Here is a 14,349-nt window from a genome sequence, read left to right on the forward strand (position 1 = left end):
AAATAAATGCAGGCTTGGTGAGCAGAAAACACTTTAAAACATTAAAAATCTTACTGTCCAAAAACTTTGACTGGTAGTGTAAATAAATAGCAGCTTTTAGTTTGATAATCACACTTATATCATTACTTCTGTTTCATTTTGATGAAGTATGCAGCCCTATTTATTTATTTTCATTTTAGGTTTGGTTTGATTTCATTAATTATTAGCTTTTTATCAACTCATGAACCCGCAGGGGGTTTGTAAAGCACACACTTGAGACTGAGACAACTTTGTTATGTTTATATATATACAGTCAAGCCCGAAATTATTCATACCCCTGGCTAAATTCTGACTTAAAGGTACTTTTATTCAACCAAGTTTTTTTTTTTTTGATTAGAAATGACAGACGTCTCCCAGAAGATAATAAGACGATGTACAAGAGGCATCATTTTAGAAAAATTATTACTCCTCTGTTATTTACATTTTAACAAAAAGTGGCATGTCCAAAATTATTCATACCCTTCTCAATAATCAATAGAAAAGCCTTTATTGGCTATTACAGCAATCAACTGCTTCCTATAATTGCTGACCAGCTTTTTGCATGTCTCCACTGGTATTTTTGCCCATTCAACTTTGGCCATGAGCTCCAACTCCAACTCTCTCCAGCAGTGGGGATGGTTTTCTTAGGGTTGAAGGCTTCTCCTTTTTTACAACCAAATGAAGGCTACATCATTGTGGCCAAACAATTCAATTTTTGTTTCATCTGACCATAAAACAGAAGACCAGAAGTCTTCTTTTTTGTCCAGATGAGCATTTGCAAAGGCCAAGCGGGCTTTTGTGTGCCTTATCTGGAGAAGTGGTGTCCTCCTTGGTCTGCGTCCGTGGAACCCAGTGGTGTGCAGTGTCTGTTGGACTGTCTGCCTTGAGATGTTGCCACCAGCAGAGCCCAGATTCATCAGGATGGCCTTGGTGGTGATCTTTGGATTCTTTTTTTACCTCTCTCACTATCCTCCTGGCCAGCACAGGTGTCACTTTTGGCCTCCGACCACGTCCTCTGAGATTTTTCACAGTGCGGAATGTCTTGTATTTTTTAATAATACTTTGCACTGTAGCCACTGGAACTTCAAAACATTTAGATATGGCCTTATAGCCCTTTTCTGACTTGTGAGCAGCCACAATGCACAGCCGCATGTCCTCAGTAAGCTCTTTGTCTTAGCCATGACTGTCCACAAACCAACAGCAGGGAGCTTCTGTTTTTCACCTGTGACAGTTTGCAAAGGGTATGAATAATTTTGGACATGCCACTTTTTGTTCAACTGTAAATAAAAGCTGAGAAATATTTTTTTTTTTCCACAATGATGCCTCTTGTACATCGTCTTATTTTCTTTTGGGAGAAGCCTGTGTTATTTCCAGTCAAAAAAAAAAAAAAAAACTTGCTGGTTGATTAAAAGTAACTTTAAGTCAGAATTTGCCAGGGGTATGTATAATTTCAGGCTTGACTGTATATTAAAAAACCACATTGTTAACCAACATTTTTTCATGTGGGCTGCTTTGAGAACAGTATTTCTATTGAAATGATTTCAGGCATTTACAGCACAATTTAAAAACACCATAAAATCTCTGGTTTTAAGAAGGAAATGTTTATTAAAAACCCATTTTTTGAGATTTTATCTCAGAAAAAAATATACAAATATATGTGACAAAACTGTGAATACGTGGAGGAAATTCAGGTGCACAAAAACTGAATGTGAGAATTAGCAGTAAAGTGTCTGAAATGCTCAGATGTTGTTCAGTGAGTCTGTGCTGCTGTATTGCAAGTTACAAGTTTGCTTTCACAAAGCCTGGCATTACGTAAATATAAAACTGATAGGATTCCTGTGTTTGAGCTGCAGAAACTGAGCATTGGTTTGATGAATGTATAAATAATATCACTGTGATATTTTGCTGTTGTTTCTTTCAACTTGCATGGAAGCACTGGAACACTGAATAGAACTGCTGATTGTGCTATAGTTTTATATTGAACATACATACGCATTGTTTAATGTTTGTGTATGCATACTTAGTCTTATGTACCTGTCATTCAGGCTACATTACTACAACTTTCCTTGCAAAAATGCCGTAAATATAGATTTATTGCACATAATTACATATCATATTATCCAGAATGAATGTGACGTCATCTGTCTTAAACCAGCTATTAGGGATACATCCTTGATAGCCGATTCCTAAGGTGAACCAAAGGCAATTGTCACAATACTAAAAACCTGCATTTGTTGCATGCATGCTGTTGGCATGTGAGTTACAGTGTTTAATTTTGTTACATGTTACAATTTGGTATGTGAAATTATTGTATTTTTTTGAATGCATTACAAATTCCATGAAATGCATGCTGCATAGCTATGACAACAGCAGTTTTCTGCTTTAAATGGGAGTTAAACTCTCAGGTTTTGTAGTCATGCTACCTTTATGTGCGCACAGTCAGATTATGCTTTCAGTTCAGTCTGTCTGCCTTATTCAAATGAAATGTAATTATTTTTGCATTTATTATGAATTGACATTTCAAAAAGAAAAGAAAAGGAAGCCATTTATATTCATATGCTAAAAAAGAAGGCCTGAAATAGCTTTATATTTTATTAGCTTACATGAAATTTTCATAGATCTATGGAAACTTGTTTTTCGACCCACAGGATTAAAACTGACTTTTTTTCACAATTGGAAAAAATGTTTTTCCTTACAATTCTAAGTTTATTTATCCAAAAAAATCACGAAAATCAAAATAGCAAGACTGAATTTTGAATATATTCTGAGAAAAAAGGTCAGAATTGTGAGATATTCACTAAATTCATAATTATGAGGAAAAAAGTTGTAATTGTAAAATAAAAAGTAGCAGTTAATTTTATTTCTTATTCTGTGGCAAATACAAAAATAAAAATACTTCCCAATTCTGAATTTATATCTCGGAATTCTGCTTTTTGTTTACACCAACAAAATACAAAATAAAATTAAATGTGACTTCTTTTTTTTTCTCAGAATTGTGAGAAAAAGTTAGAAGTCACAATTGAAAAAAACTTTTCTTATTCATTTTATTATTCAGTGGTGACAAAACAGGCTTCTATATACAGTTGAGGTCATAAGTTTACATACACCTTGCAGAATCTGCAAAATGTTAATTATTTTACCAAAATAAAAGGGATCATACAAAATGCATGTTATTTTTTATTTAGTACTGACCGGAATAAGATATTTCACATAAAATATGTTTACATATAGTCCACAAATAATAGTTGAATTAAAAAAAATTACCGTTTTTTTTTTTAGTTTAGTGATAGTTGTTCATGAGTTGTTTGTCCTGAACAGTTAAACTGCCTGCTGTTCATCAGAATAATCCTTCAGGTCCCACAAATGAAGGACAACTGAGAGACGGGGGTGAAAACTTTTGAACAGAATGAAGATGTGTACATTTTTCTTATTTGCCTAAATAGCATTATTTTTTAAATTTAGTCCTGTCCTTCAGAAGTTACATAAGATACTTATATGTTCCCTAGAAGACAAAATAAGTTAAATTTATCCTGATCTTCAAATTCCAAAAGGCTCTTAATGCATCGTGTTTCCTTCTGAAGTATTTGAACCTTCTGTAATAGTTGCATATGAGTCCCTCGGTTGTCCTCAGTGTGAAAAGATGGATCTCAAAATCATACAGTCATTGTTGAAAAGGGTTCAAACTGACAAAAAATGCTGAAAAACCAAGGAATTTGTGAAGGATTTTTCTGAAGAACAGCAGGTAGTTTAACTGATCAGGACAAACAAGGGACTGATAAACAGCTATCACTAAACAAATAAACAAACAAAAAACAGTTTTTATTATTTTCTCTTGTGAACTATATGTAAACATCTTTTATGTGAAATATCTTATCCAGGTCACTAAATGAAGAATTACATGCATTTTGCAGATTCTGCAAGGTGTATGTAAACTTTTGACCTCAACTGTAATATATATATATATATATATATATATATATATATATATATATATATATATATATATCATACTTGGTGCCTCAATATGTCTCTTTTAGAGAGATTCTCATCCTGTATTTCAGTGGATTGTATATCTATCAAATGCCACCTGAATGACTATGACATACTGTGCAGTTGTAAGGGGTACACAGGGTCTTTTCTTGCCAGACTGATTGCTGGTCATTTTCCTCAGGCTGTTTTGTAAATAAAGAACACTGTGATGCAAGCGAGTTTGGCAATCTGTGATTGGCTGCATGCTGATGGTTTTGAAATACCACTTAAATAATTCTTCTTCGTATGTAAATGTCTCACAAGTCAAATACTGTGCTCACATGATCATTCAGAAACATACTATGTGGCAAATGACTGATATTGGTTCAGAGCTCATTTTCCCAGCCTAACCAGTTCATGCATATGAGTTTTGCATAATAGGTATGCTGTAATTTGTAACAAGCCAAGCTTATGTAAAAGAGCATATGCATAAATATTTGGCCTGGGTGAAAGTGTGAGGACTGATGAAAGCCAGTGTTTGAAGTTGTAGAGAGAGAGAGAGAGAGAGAGAGAGAGAGGCTTTGTGCCGGACAAGCCGATACAAAAGCAGCGTGGCCGGTTGCATCCAGCTCTGCTCTCTGTAATCTATTATTCAACAGGGACTCGGCTGCCTTCCTGAGGCTTTAGAACCAAGAGAGAACAGGAATGAGGCAGAATAACTTCAGTTCTGTGTGTTTCAGCTCACAATCTCTATATATACTGTGTCCAACACTTACCAACATATTTGCAACCAGTTCTTTTATTTGCCAACTAATCATTCTCATATTGTATTTTATGTAAAAGAACCAAGGCATAGGAATATATATATTTGACAAAATTCATAAGCAGAAATATGGTATTTAGCATTTAATTACACACTTTTAAGAGCTTATACAGACACTGTTTGCAGCAATATGCAATATGGATATGTGCCACACTGTGTTTGACTGTAATTGAATTTTTTTATTTTGTAAATCTTTCAGACTTGCATTAATACTATTTTTTTTGGATACTGACTGGCTTTGTTGAGACACATTCCTATACAGCCAGTAATTGGAATATATATATATATATATATATATATATATATATATATATATATATATATATATATATATTACAATTACTTCTTCCTTGTCATAATATATATTTTTCTATTTTATTAAAACGTTTTCAGAAGTAAATCAACAACCATTACAATTTTAACAATATTTCAAGTGTGATTTATGAGGTTTGTTGTATTTTGAATCCAGTTTTTCTTTGTAAAAGGCAAAAAGTTGATCATACTGATTTCAAACTCAAGGATTCATTAGTTTGAATATACATATACATTGAACTAAACACTCATAACTTCTAAGATAATAATTCAGTATACTTTATTTATGACAAAACATCCCAAAAACACTACTACAATATACAAAAAAAACTGCATAACTGTACTAAAATTTTGTTTATTTCTCCCAAATAAAGGATTTTGTGTTTCCTTTTGTCACTACCAAAACGATGACATGTTTTGCTCGTGACTGTTTCAGTAGTGATATTTTTTTGGAATAACACCTAAAAAAAAAAATTTCACTATCGAAACTTCACCAAATGTTTAGTTTGTGACTTTTACGATTTAAAATATTTTTAAACCTAGCTCAAAGATGCTAATCATTAGCCTGGAAAAATCCAGACCCTAATCTATTAAGATTAAGGGTCTGGCATCGAGCAATGAAAAGGGCCTAATTAGAGGGGCGGCACCAAGCGTGCATTTGAAACTATCACTGCACGCAATTGGATAACGCCACAACCAATCACAACAATACACTGTGTGACGTATCCAGAGCGACGGTGAACATATAAGAGTGGATTTCAATGTTATGACATAAACAATGTGACAAGATTAATAACTATTAATATCGATAGCCGAATCAACCTCATAAAACAATTAGGTCCAATCATACTATTCATTAACTATCAACTAATATGTCGATGGACGCTAGCGTTTCATTCAGCAGCGAGACATATCGTCCTGTTCAAGTTAGGCTACTGTATTACTATTGAATAGTTCCGTTTTTTGTTACAGTAAGTTTACCAAGTGACTCTTACCATTTGTAAATGATGAGATGGACCTCATCCACCACAATCCCGATCAGGTTGTTCCGGTAGACCTTGTTCGATAACATTTATCGCCACTTCTTTTTTAACAGCCAGGACTCGGGACTGCCGAATGCTATCTGGCATTGCCCGCTTCGGATCTGTTCCTCTTCGTGGTCGCCCCATACACCCCAACTACCAGTGGAGCTAACTGAGAAATTAAACTCTTGCCGTATCCAGTCGGCAAAACAGCAAAAACGTCCTTCTTGCAAAGGAACGATTCGAGCGCGGTTTTCTGTCCCTCTTTTATATGAAAAGCCAAGTCTAACTCGTTCATTGTAGCGGCCAAAGCCGTTTCAGACAACTGGTGTTTATCTATAGCCATCTTTCAATGTTTATTAATGATTCCGGACGTCGCAGCGCTGTCGTCATCAGCTTAGCTCACCTCTGGCCCGCCTACATTAGATACACCGATTTGATTGGTTCCCAGAACTGCTTACGTATTGCAGTAACGTGCATCATTAGGCTCGTTTGAGATGAGCAAACTCTGCGCAGAATCGATCACCGGTGACAAACGCGAGATGCATGCCGGTTACAAAAGTGTCCGAGTTACGTCCGACTTGCTCTGACATCGTGCTGACGTGTGCCAAAAAACTCTCGCGATGGCGAGGTGGTTGTGTCGGATTGAGCAGTCGGGTGCAGCAGCTCTCCACCGACTGCGCTGACCAAAAGCACAATGGGAAACGACTGGCTGACAACACAGCTGAATGCTCATTGGTTCAAACAACTGTGATGTTGCGTTCTTTTCTAAAATGTTTTATTTTTTAATCTAATATATGTGGTTATGTGTTTAAATTCTGCATGAATATTCCCCAACACTATGACAGTGCGATCTCTGTGTGTGATATGTGATTGTTGTCATATTACTATAAAAATCTAAAATACAGGTTTGTATTAAAGTAAAAAATGGATGATAAATACGCCCTGTCGTATGGAATTAAATAGCAAGCACTTTGAGTGTCTTATATTATATTTATTTTAATATAAAAGCAACAGAGCTGAAATTATATCATGTTTATCAACAAGGCAGCACGTGAGTGTGAATAACGCCATATCCGCCTTTGATCTCGTAGGTATCGGTTCCGCTTCCAGAGCTCAGAACTGTCCGTCTTGACTGCGCTTATTTCACTCCTCCCTTCACTGCAGCCGCCTACTCTCGCCTACATTTCAGGCGAGGCTAGGCGCATCTCAAACGAGCCTATTGCTCGATGCCAGAGTGTCTTGCAGAGACAATTCAAATTGTGCTCTCGCGAGACCTCTGGATTTCCAGGGTAGCTAATCATCACATTTCACCAACAATTTTGGTATATCTTCTCAAGGGACAATACTATAGAAATGAAACTTGGATATATTTAAGAGTAGTCAATGTGCAGTATAGATTTACTGTCCTCTGAAAATAACTCAACATACAGCCATTATTGTCAAAATAGCTGGCAACAAAAGTGAGTACACCCTAAGTGATAACAGCAGTATGTTGTTTAACCATGCAAAGCCACATGCCCTATTCATCATGTTTATGTTTTTGTCTGCTTGACAGGACCATACAAAGTTGTGTATCTTGTATTAGAGCAGTTAAAATTAGGTGCTTTAAAGGGATAGTTCACCCAAAAATGAAAATTTGATGTGTATCTGCTTACCCCCAGGGCATCCAAGATGTAGGTGACTTTGTTTCCTCAGCAGAACACAAACGAAGATTTTTAACTTAAACCGGTGCAGTCTGCCAGCCAAATAATATGAGCTGTGTATCAAAGGTAAAAAATGATATAAATACTGTTCAGTTTCTCACAAAAACCGATCGCTTCGTGTCTTAGGACATTAATGTATCGTCACGAGCCGCAGGTGTAATTTGGATTTGTCTGTGCATGTTTTTGTTTACTTTTAAAGGTTTGGTGCCCATCCACATCCATTATATGGCTGGCAGACTGCACCGGTTTTCGTTAAAATCTTCGTTTGTGTTTTTCTGAGGAAACAAAGTCACCTACATCTTGGATGCCCTGGGGGTAAGCAGATAAACATCAAATTTTCATTTTTTGGGTGAACTATCCCTTTAAGTACAATTCTCTCATACTGACCACTGGATGTTCAACATGGCATCTCACAGCAATTAACTCCCTGAGGATTTTAGAATTAGAATTGTTGCTCTCCACAAAGATGGCCCAAGGCTATTAGAGGTTCAGTAACACCCTGAAACCGAGTTACACTGCAGTGGTCAGGGTCATACAGAGGTTTTCCAAGATGGGTTCCATTAGGAACAGGCCTTGCAAGGGTTGATCAACGAAGTTGAGCACTTGTTCTGTGCGTAAGGTGCAAAACCTGGCTTCAAAAAACAGAGGCATGAGTGCTGCCAGCATTGCTTTAAAGGCATGTGTGGAGATGCCCTGGTGAGGAGTACCAAGAAAATTGTGTCTTGCCTACAGTCAAGCATGGTGGTGGTAGCATTATGGTCTGAGGCTGCATGAGTGCTGCGGGTACTTGGGAGCCGCAGTTCATTGAGAGAAACATGAGTTTCATTATGAACTGTACATTCTGAAGCAGAACATGAGGCCTTCCCTCCAAAAACTAGGCAGAACGGCAGTTTTCCAACATGACAACAATCCCAAATACACCACCAAGATGACAACTGCCTTGCTGAGGAAGCTAATAGTGAAGGTGATGGGGTGGCCAAGTATGTCTCCAGACCTGAACCCTATTAAGCACCTGTGGGGCATCCTCAAGCGGAAGGTGGGGAAGCACCATGTGTCTAATGTCAGCAGCTCAGTGATGCCATTATAAAGAAGTGGAAGAGGATCCCAGAAACAACCTGTGCAGCTCTGGTCAGTTCCATGCCCAGGGTGATTAAGGGAGTGCCAGAAAACAATGGTGCTAACACAATATATTGACACTTTGGACAAGTTCACTTAGGGTGTACTCACTTTTGTTGCCAGCTATTTTGACAATAATGGCTTTATGTTGAGTTATTTTCAGGGGACAATAAATCTATACTGCTATACAAGCTGCACATTGACTACCCTAAAATATATCCAAGTTTAATTTCTATAGGATTGTCCCTTGAGAAGTGCTATTCTGCAGGCCAGAAAGATCTTTTAATACTGTATTTTTTTTTATCTTTTTCATTTAAATAATTCACAATAATAATGATAGCTCCATTATATAATGCTGACAGAAAATTTTATTTATTTATATATTTATATATTTTATTTTTCAATTTAAGAATAGTCCAACAAAACAATATTGCAGTAATATAAATGCAGTATTTATAATTTAAAAAATAAGATAATTTTAATAGGATTTTCAATACATTTTTAAGACACTGCCTATTCCATAAAATGTAATTTCAACGTTTTACACCCAAAAGGCCTCTTATTTCATTCATCACAGTTAATTCATATTAACTTCTACTGATTCAAAACAGAAAATAATAATCCAGGCAAAAAATAAGATAGACCAGGTGGCCACTTGAACATAACATACAACAGCTAACGGTATGGCAATGCATTCTTAAAAAAAGCAAAACTGCTTTAATACCGAAGTAATGCTTTAATAATGTAGTAATACACTCGTGAGAATGAAATCGTGTTGAGTAATTGCATGGGCTCTCATCACAGATGAATATTAGAATGTTTTATGGCTATTTACATAATAACAACAATGGTGGAATAACAATTACATTCACCAGGAAGCTCCAATTTATTTTGATACTGGATCAATTTGAAGAAATGAAACTCTCCATACTAGAGGCAGCATAAAATTGCCTATTAACATTAATGTATGCACATTCGCTCAGAAACTTGACAGTGACAAGTTCATTTTGCATAGAAACTATTCACTTCTAATTCGGGATTTCTGTCATAATAGCTTTGGGCTTTGCTAAACACATAATAAAGAATCACATTATGATTAATTATTCATTTTGTTGCTGCAGCGCAACAGTTAATAGCAAGGTTGGTATTCAGAAATTAATCTTGATGACAAGCATATGCAGCCTGCTAAATGTATAAATCAAAATATAATTTGAGAAAACAGCAGTGGTTTGTTAAAAAAAAAGTGCGAAAGACTATATTTAGTTTTTAAAGGCCTAACATTTAAGGTTAAAGGTCAAAACTGATTACATAACTTTAGATCTAGAGGTTTACATTTATTTTCAAATATTGTTTTTAGTTCAACATTTTGAAGTGATTCAAAGTCTACCATTAAAGCAATGCCTCTCTGAACGCATGGGCCTCTAAAAGTCATTTTTATGTGCATCTTCTTCAAACCCCTGTGGTTTGAAAAAAATACAGTGCATCAAATAAAAACAAGCTCTGTGTTTCACAGTACAAGCTGAGATTTATAACCTCATGTATGAAAGTCAAAAACCGCACTCTAGAAATCCCAGTAAAGTTCAGATAGTGTTTTCCACAGGACGCTATGGCTTCAGCTTGAGTGTTGACAGTAGAGAGCGTCCAACCCAGTGTGCTCTCAACCTTCTTGACAGAGAACTCTATATTAATTGGCCCAAGCTGCCAGTGTCAGGAGTTCAGTGATTATTTACACTGAAACAATACAGTCAGATCTTTTTACTGTAGCTTATATAAGTATGTTGCTCATGTACTCTTCCCTTAAGGATGAAAACTTGCTTTAAACCCCAACTCCCTGCCTCTCACGCTAGTCTCCAAGGCTCAACAGCCTTTGTGTTATTGGCCAAAACTACTGTAGAACTTTATATGAAAATACTCCAGTCCACAAATCAGTTGCGGGCGGGAAAAGCGCGCCCTCGCCGTTCTCCATTCTGTTCTGTCTGCATGCCTCCCACAATCAAACAGATCTCAGCGCTTTGACTTGTTGGTGAAAAATTCATGTGAGAGGAGTGTTATGCAACTCCAGTTCTTAATGGGCTCTTCAGTGCATTTAAAAACAGGCTTAAACAAAGGGAAGATGACATTATAGAGACTGGAGACTGTTTCTCTCCTCTATCTCCCTCTGTCTGTCTCGTTTTAATGATATTCTTCATATAAAAAGAGGTTTAGCGCAATGTTGCATCAGACTTCAGAGGAGAGTACAGAAATTATAAACCTTTGAGTTATTTTTGGATGAAACACACTGCAATGGCTTTAGAACTTCACTGCAGACTATAGTGAAAGACTTCCGTAGTTTTCTATTTATAATTGTCCTTGTCTTTAGCAGATCAGTCTCCCTTACAAAAATTAACCATAATAAAACAAAATAAAACCAAAAACCCATAGTTAAACCATGGTAACCACAAACTGGTCATAGTTTTACTACACTTACCACAATTTACCCATAGTATTAATAGCAGTAAAAATGGTGTTATACAAATGGTAATCAATATGCCAAAAAAAAAACAATGGCTGCTAACTTTTACTACAATAAAACCATGTTTAATTTATCCACAAATAAATGGTGTATGACAATGGCTAATCCGAATGTCTGAAAATAATTATTGAGTGAGTAGTGTTCAAAACCTTGTTCTTTCCCTAAAATGATTTATAATTTGAGCCGTGGGGTCGGATTTAGTGGGAAATTTCAGTCACTGATCAGTAAGCAAAAAAAAAAAAAAAAACGGTTTGTGTTGGCAGATTTGCTACTTACTTGCTTAGGACACATTTTCACATTTATATTGCTTTTGAGACTTTTTTTCTTACCGTTGGTTGGTCTCCTTTGCATTACTTATGCCTTGCCGTATTCACAAAACAATGTGAGTATGCGTGTACGAGGCCTACAAAAATGATAAACCTTTGAGTTATTTTTGGATGAAACGCACTGCAATGGCTTTAGAACATCACTGCAGACTATAGTGAAAGACTTTTGTAGTTTTCTATTTATAATGGTCCTTGTCTTTTTAGCAGATCAGTCTCCCAAAAATGAACCATGGTTTTACTACAAATAAAATTTAAAAAACATATAGTTAAACCATGGTAACCACAAATTGACCATGGTTTTACTACACTTACCACAGTTTAACAATAGTATTTGAAGTAAAAATGTGGCTATACAAATGGTAATCAATATGCCAAAAAACAATGGTTGCTACACATTTACTACAATAAAACCATATTTATCCACAAATAAATGTATGAAACAGGCTAATCTTTTAACCGAATGTCTGAAAAGAATTATTGAGTGAGTATATAAAAAAGTGTTCAAAACCTTGTTCTTTTCCTAAAATGATTTATATTTTTAGCAGTCGGGTCAGATTTAGCGGGACATTTCAGTCACTTGTCAGTAAGCAAAAAAAAAAAAAAAAGACCTGTTTGTGTTGGCAGATTAGCTACTTACTTGCTTAGGACACATTTTCACATTTATATTGCTTGTGTGACTTTTTTCTTACCGTTGGTTGGTCTTAGTTGGTCTTCAGAACTACAAATCCGCTCTGATATGGTGATCTCAGGCAACTATTCACCTTATTTTTCACGTAAAAATGGGCGCGGCCATTTGTAGTCTGGCTTCCGGTCACATCCCTCAAGTTATGTTTAGCTGTTCAACAGCTCGTTTTACTGCTTGATATTGAAAAATGCTGTGTCTTACCATAGTATTTTAATGCATTATCTTAATTATGCACACACTGGTTACTGCAAACAGCTTTACTACTTTTTCTACTCGTTGTAGTGGATGCTACCAGATTCATCCGCGCATAACAACGTGCCAAAGCACAACTAAAGTAAAAACGACTTCGTAAGTAACTTGTAATTTTATGTTTCAACCTCAGATGGCGTTAGAAATGCCAAGGTTTTTTTAAACAGTATAGAGATGCATTTTATAATTCTAAGCTGCTTTACTTTAAAACAGGTAATTATTGAGTTAAAGATGTATAAATCTGCTTTAGTGTGGAAAGTTTCTTGACATTTCACACAAACAACACACTCATCACTGACCATTGTTTTATTGCTATGTGTTATTTAGATGTGCACAGTTACGGAGCATAACAAAGTATTAAGACAATTTGCATTATTTATGCCTTTTTGTATTCACAAAACAATGTAAGTATGGGTGTAGGAGGCTTACACAAATTGTGCAGTCATCTTCTCATGGATGATAACACCTAAACCATTTTCAATAGAGGAATATGAAACGACACACCAGATAAAAGATGCACTTGACACGTTAGCTTTGTAGTGATAAAGTTAACATAATTCAGCTCCGAACCCTGACCCCAAAGCACCTGCGACGTTAAGGCGCTGCCCTCATTATGATGGAAAGTGGATTATTATTTCTTTCTGTATGATTCAGAGCAAGCCTCAGCAGAACTCTTCTCATGTTGCTGATGAAACTGCAAGTATAAGTCTTTTCACCAATAATGAATGACATTAGATTCACTGGTGCTCTGGGGGTATGTTTTTCTCCTAAAATAAAGAAACAAATCATTCTCCCCCATTTGTCTATACGAGAAAAGCTTGTGATGCTATGCAAAAAAAAAACAAAAAAAAACATAACATGCAGTTTTTAGGTGCTGTAACCAAAAATAAGTTTTATAAAATTATAATTTACAACATCAATAGAGTCTTACTCTTAAATGCATGCAAACTGTTTAAAACACAATTTTACTCTGTAATAATAAATCAATTTCATTTGCTGTACAGTAGTGTCCTCCAGTGGTAAAAATGGAAAACGTCTGATTTATAGTTTAATTTCTGTTACTCCTGTATGGCTATCCTTGAGGAAGAGAAGAAGACACAAGACGGCCAAATGAAGCAGAACCTTTTTCAAACAGACTAACTCTTTCCTTTTTAACATTTGTTACAGATAAGAGCAGCACAAGAGTTACGCTGGGCTTCAAAATGACCTACTCACGGGATCTTGGAGTTTTCTCTTTCAGGATAATTTAGCGCTGCAGGGCCATGTCACCATGACAGCTGACCCCGCCTCTCTGTCCTGACAGGCTAGTTTTGGATTCTTTCAATAAAAGCCCTTTGATTGCGCACTGGGGCACCTCAGGGTTCCCTGAATGGCTGTCAGAGCTGTCAGAGTGATAGACGGGTGGGTATTTTACCTCAGAAAGTAACAAGCGAGGCGTTAACTCTACAAGTGTAAGACCTCTGCCATTCAAATGGTAACCTCTCTCAGGCAGATATATTCACTGCTTAAAACCAGACAGCTGAACAAAAGTGGATTGAGATATACCCAACTATAGCATCTCTCTAAAACTCCACATAAATGAAAGATTCTTTTATTAGGCATACTCAAAAT

The sequence above is a fragment of the Garra rufa genome, chromosome 9 (genome assembly GCF_049309525.1).
Source record: "Garra rufa chromosome 9, GarRuf1.0, whole genome shotgun sequence".
In the NCBI taxonomy this organism is placed as follows: domain Eukaryota; kingdom Metazoa; phylum Chordata; class Actinopteri; order Cypriniformes; family Cyprinidae; genus Garra; species Garra rufa.